Source organism: Lolium rigidum, chromosome 6 (assembly GCF_022539505.1).
Source record: "Lolium rigidum isolate FL_2022 chromosome 6, APGP_CSIRO_Lrig_0.1, whole genome shotgun sequence".
NCBI lineage: Eukaryota > Viridiplantae > Streptophyta > Magnoliopsida > Poales > Poaceae > Lolium > Lolium rigidum.
Window position 1 is genome coordinate 331,901,011 of NC_061513.1, and position 7,443 is coordinate 331,908,453.

The window sequence follows — 7,443 nt, forward strand, 5'->3', positions numbered from 1 at the left end:
CGCCTTCCTCATCGTGGTGATCGTCAGGATCTTGTTCTTCTGAGTGGTCTCTGATCGTATGTAAGATGGCATGGCATGGTAATCTCACCCTATTTGAATTGCGGTAAGGATATGAACTTGTGATTTGAGCAACTAAACAGCAGATTCCTGTTTTCCTGCGTGCAAGATGGGCTGGAAATATGCAACCAAACGATGGGGTCTGGGTTCCTTCTCCGGCGCGCAAAAGGTCGCACATGCTACCAAACGACCCGCCAAAAGTAGCCCATGGCCCGTTCGTGACGCGCAATACCTCCCATCTCGCTGGCGCAGGCATGCAGGTTTTCGGCCGAGGCAACCAAACGCGCCCTAGACCAACAGGTCTTCAATTTTAAATCCAAGGGCACAGAACAATGCAGCGGTCCAGTTGGATTCAGAAAGAGAAGCAAATCGATCGGCCATCCCTAAAGAGCACTAAGCTCCCAGGGTTCCCAGCTTCTCAGGTGAATTGGGTTGTCGCTATCACTGGGCCTACAGCGAGATAGTCGGTTCCTTCGTATACGTGTGGACTATTTGGCCCACCGCTCGGACCATGTGGTCAAAGGGAATTGGGAAGGCGCGACCGTCGGCCCTCCCCTGATCCTCACGATGCCGCCCTGCATCAGGCTCCCGTGGCCGGCAACTCAGCGGCGGCTGGGTCCCTACGCGGAGGAGGATGGAAGGTGGGGGGCGGCCTCATTGTGGCGGAGCTAGGCGGCTTGGCCGGTGAGGCCGATAGCCTCAGGCCACCATGTCCCGACACGGATTCCGGCGGGGCGGACCACCATGGCCGACGCGAAGCGGCGGAGGAGCACCCGGGCTTCAGCCTTCAGGCGAGGGCGTAGGGAGGGCGAGCGACGCCGTCGTGTTTTCTTGTACACTCCGAAAAAGAAACAGAAGCGGCTAGGGTTCGTCTCTTCCGCCGCCGGGGATGGGCCGCCAACGGTGCTTCTCCTGCATGGGAAAGGAGTCCGGGCGCCGCTTCTCAAGATCTTCCAGTGTTCTTCCCCCGTCAATAGTTCTGCAGCCGCCGTCCCCGTCTTTGTACCGCCGCCGGCGGCCTCTGCGTCCCCTCCGATGGCGGAAAGAGCTCCCGTGGACTCCTCTCTCGCCCTGCCCTGTCCGGCCATCTTCAGGTCTCTCCGGAGAATCGACCGCTGTCACCGTGTCCTTAGTACCCCCACCATGATCCAGCGCCATCGCGTGGGGGCAGAGCTCCGCATCTCCTCCGGCGCCAACAGCGCTCCTTCAGCTCCAACAATCTCTCCATCAGCAAGGTGACGCCGTCTCCTCTCCATTCGGCACGGTGATGCAATCTCTTTCCTGTTTCTTTTGATGCCTATTTTCTGTGAAGTTCCACAGTATTGTAGTGCGCTCCTTCCACATTGATCCATGTGGTGCATTTTGGTCTATTTTCTATTGATGGTTGCTGTATATTATGATAACATATACAGTTTGGGTTCATGTATTGTCTATTTCTGCATAGATATAGCAGAGGGGTCTGGTTCATGAATGATTGAGATTTATTTAGTTGTAGACATGTCGTGATACAAGCCAATATATGCGTATTTCTCTTCACATGGTTTGAGCATCGGCCAGGAGGGTAGTTTCTTTTATTTCATGAAGTGGATTACCCGAAATTTGGCTTTTCACACTATTGTAGTACTGTCTACTGTGACGAGGAGCACTATCAGGAATTGGTTGCTTCTTTGAATCGTTGTTTTTTGTAGTTAAACTAAGCAACTGTATGTGCATCATTCCATTCCACTTACGGAGCTAGGTTGATAATTCGCTTTGAAAGTATATTAATTTGGGTATACTTTCATACCTCTTTATCTACCCTATGGAGCTAGAAACGATACAGAGTGTTTGCTTCTGATGCAGTTTGGTTATTGTAGAAGACTTAACAGCATGCTGCATCGGTGAACCACAAATTAGTTGACATGCCTTCTGTAAATTAGTACCAGAATAGGGCATGATGTACATTTAGGATATATACTATTTAAATACTTCAACTACTTTTGTAGCAATCAAATATGTTTGTTGACAATAGCAAGGATTTGGTTAGAAATACCTTTTGATATGCTCATGTGCTTCGCTAATGGATGTCCTCCTTGGTGCCAAGGAATACACAGAACTAACATCATATGTTTTGTGCAGGCATGTTAAACAGATAATGCCATAAATGATTATGGGAGTTCTCCAGACGTTCTGCACCACCGTAGAGCCACGCCATCTCCTCCCGACCCACACGTTCTGTTGGCGTTGGCAAGCACTCTGGCAGCAACGGAATCCTTCAGATTGTAGGCATGTCGGAGTCTTAAGTTGTTGATAATATAGAGCATAAAGTTTTTGCATCAATTTCGCACTGAGCATATCTCTTTTTTATTGTCTCTTCCCATGCAAATGCATGTCGAGGTGTGATCTTGGCAAAAAGCAACAAACTCTGGAATTTAGTATGTAATTCAAGTTTGATATGTTCTGTTGACCATAATAACTTGGTACTCTTCACCAATATTATTTGGCTCTTGACCATTTTGTCTCCTAACCTCACAATATTGTTTTAAGAAATTTATATTTTGTTCTGCCAAACATAGGACTGCTTGGTAGGTTACATAGATGGCAAGGGCTCAAGTTCTATAGGTACATGAAGTTTTAGTTCTGCCACTTTTTGTTCGGGCATATTCTGAAGTGAATGATCTGTAGCACCAGCTTTGTGAGGAACTTTACACTCTCACGGGTATGTATTATGTTCGTTTGCTAATAAGGATGTACTGGTCCAAAAGATCTTATATTGTCTGTTTGTTTATTCTACCTGAAACTGAATAAGCTTGGCTGTTAGCAGCGCCAGTGAAAACCATTATGTAATTTTACATTCATGTTCTTTCTTCGTTGTCATATACTATAGGGTATGCAGCCTGCCAGAAATGCAAATCGGCATTTAACCAATGAAAAATGAAACATTCCACGTTCTTTTCTTTGTTGTCACCAGTTGCTTCCTTCACAATCACCATATACATTGGTAGCATGTTGTCTCTGTTTGCAATCTTTCAAATTTCTACATCTGTGCATTTTGTTCTGTGTTTGGAGCATCCACTGATTTCGTCTTTTTGGGGTCCCTGATTCTGGCTTGGCGGGGGACACTTGGTTTTCTGCTGGATTTCGTACAAGTTTATTTTCAACTTCCCAGTCAAATTGTTTCTTAATTTGATAAAAGAGTGACGTAGATGAGCACTTTCAGGCAGAAATACCTGAATGGAATGGACTACATCTCGGCCCCTCCTTGAGCAGGGCAGGCTGCAGCAGAACACTAGGTGCCTGTCTTCCGGAAACAACACGGTTACGAGCTGCGGTAGGTCGGGGAGCCAACAAGGGCACAATGCTTCTTCCTGATCCAATTGTGCAGTGGTCAGATCGACCGGAATCTCTGAGTTTTGCCGTCTCTTGTGATCACACAACCCTTGCTCACGTTTAGTTGCCTGTGAGCTGGTACTCGATCTTATGACCCTTTGGCTCTCCTGCCTCTGTGGCCTATGCATCCTCAGTGCGTTTGGAGGTGTTCTTCTTATTGCTATGGATCTTTCAGGTGTTCTTCTTATTGCTATGGATCTTTCTATAAGTGGTCGCCTTATTTCCTCATTATCTCTATTGGATATCTAAATTTAGTCTCATGTGACATGTGTTGTTCAGTTTGGTTGTCACCGAATTTTTGCATGCTAATTATCTACTACTTCCGGTCAAGATAAATAAATGTCAGGTACTTTTATACTTCTTTGACTAGATATAAGAGGACAATGAATGCCATTTATGGTTTATGTCCGGTGGTTAGAGCAGTTGAAGATCTTTTTTCTTAATATAAATTGACAGGAACATGATGATAATTAGAATTTATTACGATTTTTTTTGTTCTCCATCTCGCTGATGCGAAGGTGCTTAGTTTTAGTCAACTATTTGAACACTGGGTTTAATTATGCTAGGAGGCCATGGTTACGGATGTGCCTTTCTAAATGGTAATTGACTAATTGACAAGTTCTTTTTTTTTTTTGTGGGGGAATAAACATGTTCTCTCACAGTTGATTTGTTCTAAAATCTGATGAACCATTATGCTACTGCTTAAAAAAATACACATGTCACAAGCTTGATTTTCCCATATGAACCTTGCTGCCGGTCAGAACATTTGAAAAAGTTTTTTTTTCTTATTCTTATGGTGCAAGGTATTGGTGCCTCTAGACAGGATGCTCTATAGTCACTGGTGCAAAGGTGCTTAGTTTTAGTCAATTGTGCAGATTGGAAAAAGGTTGTTTAATTGTATTTGATGGCCATGAGTGCCCAAAAGATAATGATGCACCTTTACAAATAATATTTGAAACCTTCTAATGTGTTATAGAGTGCTGATGGTTAGGTCAACAATGTGATGAACCATTATGTTACTGCTAAAAACTGATAGTCTGATACTCACATGTTACATATTTGATTTGTCATCTCCATCCTGGGCTTCGCTATGGTTTCTCTTAACTCTTGATATCTCAGACTGGTACTGGTAATAGGATAATAGTAGGACTGACAAAAAACAAATTAAATGAAGGAATTAACGGTATGACACTAAGGTGGCATAACAGTGAAGATAATTGTAACTTAGTAACTACACTCTATCCTGATAGAGTGATAGGTTACGGCTTACGAATCTATGTTTTTGGTTGTGTCACCGTTGATTGATTGAATTTTATTTATATACAATATGATCATAGGTACTGCCCCACCGAAATTGCTACCATGGATTTTGTTATCATGTTTATCCTGTAATCAAGCAGTTGTAGATTGCGTTCTTTGTATATTTTTTAAGGTGGATTGCTAATCTATTCCATATAATTTCCACTGGAAGGGATACAAATTAGTCTGCTGTGTACGGGATCGTTTAGACTACACCATTTTTCCATCTTTCAGAGACATGATACCATTAAGGAATCTGGGAAACTTTGCTCTGCGCAGTAGAACCCCCATGAGATGTATGTGTGGCCCTCATTTCTTTTTTGGTAATTCAGTGTCAACTATTTTATTTTAGCTTTTGAACATATTAAATGTCATCTGATAAACACATAGTTAGAAGAGTCCTTAGACATGCCAGTTAGGCAGAATGTGAACAGCAGGCAATCTTCTATGTATTTGCACCACCCCCTTGCACTAGAAAAATGAACTTTACAAGAACATTTGTAAGGGTATATTGCCCCTATGTGTGGTTTTGGTAATTAATGACAACCCCTATGGACTAATGTTTTCATTGAGTTTATATGAAGGAATATTCCATAGGTACTACTTGCTCTCCATGTGTTGGATTCAAGTATGGATGCCATGAAGATAAAGGTATATCTTGTGTATTGGCATCAAGATCATCGGTATGAAGATATATATATGTGATATGATCAATAAGAAGAAATGAAGATGGAGTTCTTATGTGGAACTCAATATTAGCCATGCTCTATCTTATGTGAGTATGAGAAGATACAAGGTTGAGTTGGGCAAGTTCAAGATGAGCATCTTGAGTGAATCACATGCTTGAAGCTTGCCGTCCATTTGGTGATAATGGACATGTGAAGATGTGCATCAATGGGGCTTTCCCATCATAGTGTATGGGGGAGTATTCGTGAGTCTTCACGAAGCAACATTGATCAAGTGAGGCATTCCGGCTTGAGTGAAGCTTGAAGAGATATCATCAAGATCAAGCGGGATGCGCAAGGCAAAGGTATGGACTTGCTAGGTTTTCCTTTTACCAGTCTCAAGGTGGATGTTGGGAGACCGGATTATAGGATAGATAGCCGCACTATTAAGAGGGCCTTTCGGTTAAGTAACTTGATCACATCGTCTTAGGGAGCTCAATCCTTTGCATACTTTGCATATCCTTATTGCTTCTTGGTGTTTCTCTGTGTGAGGTTCTTGAGCTTGTTGCTAGCTTTACAACAAGCCCAAGTTCATCGAAAACGGAATCCGCATGCATCTTCTATTGCGTTTTCGAGTTTGGACGTCTTCACCGTTTCTTGACGGTGGGAGACTCCCTCTCTAAAATCATCTAAAATGTTCTGTGAGGAGTCTCCATATTTCCAAAATATTCATCGAAAACGGAATCCGCATGCATCTTCTCACTACTAGGAAAAAGCCTAGCCGTAAGATGGGTGTTAGTGGCGCACCAAGAGGGCAGTGCGCCACTACTACTTAGCAGTGGCGCACCGGAAAGTGGTGGGCCACTATTAAAAATGTAGTAGTGGCGCACCTCTCTGCGGTGCGCCACCACTAAGTTTGACCATGGGTTTGACCCATCCTTATACATAGCAATGGCGCACCGTGTAGAGGTGCGCCACAGCTATTTTTTGTAGCAGTGGCGCACCTCTACATGGTGCGCCATTACTATGTAAAGGGGAGGATGGAAATGTTTGGGCATCACTTAGTAGTGGCGCACCATGCTTGGTGCGCCACCGCTAAGTGGTGCCCAAACATTTCCACACACCCCCCGTGGATCGCCTTTTGGAGTTTGCAAAAAATAAAAGAAATAGATAGAAAATTCAAAAAATTAAATCCTTTGAAATGCCCATGTAATATGTCATCCAGGTTTAGTGAAAATTGAAAAAAATGAATTTTGATATATTATGCAAAATGGCGTCATGTTTCGGTAAAACGGGATTTCTGGTTGCATACGACCTCCGATGAAAAACTTTTTTATATCAAAATCGATCTACGCGAAATTTCCTATTCGAATTCAACCGCCTACGGCCGTTTGGAGAAAAAATGGATTCGTCAAATTCAAAACAGAAACAGGACTTTTTCAGGTTTTAGATTTTGGGCAAAAAATAGAAAAAAATAGCGGTGGCGCACCCATGCCTTGGTGCGCCACTGCTAAGCTTCCCGCCCACGAATTTCAAAATGGAGGAGCCGGCCACTTAACCCCCTCCTCCCTCCTCCCTCCTCCTCCTGCTTTCATTCTCCTCTCCTCCTCCTGCTCTCCTCCTCTCCTCTCCTCCTTCACTCCGGCGACCTCCTCCTCTCCTCTCCTCCTTTCACTCCGGCGACCTCCTCCTCTCCTCTCCTCCTTTCACTCCGGCGACCTCCTACACTATGTCGAGCTCCAGTGACCTTACTTTCTGGCGAGCTCCGGTGACCTTACTCTCCGACGACCCTCAGGCGACCCTCTAGCCTCCATTACCTCTGGCCTTCGTCCTCACCTACATCTCCTCACCTCTCTTCACCTCTCCTACGTCCCTCATCCATCACCACCGGCGGCTAGGCTAAGAAAAATGAGAATGAACATTGCAAAAATAATTCTAGCAACAAGAACGAGAAAAAATAACGAGCCAAAAAAATTCGAAACGAAATGTGCCAGATCCAGATCCAGATCCTGATCCAGATCCAGATCTAGAAATTTCAAATTTTCGTAGTGGC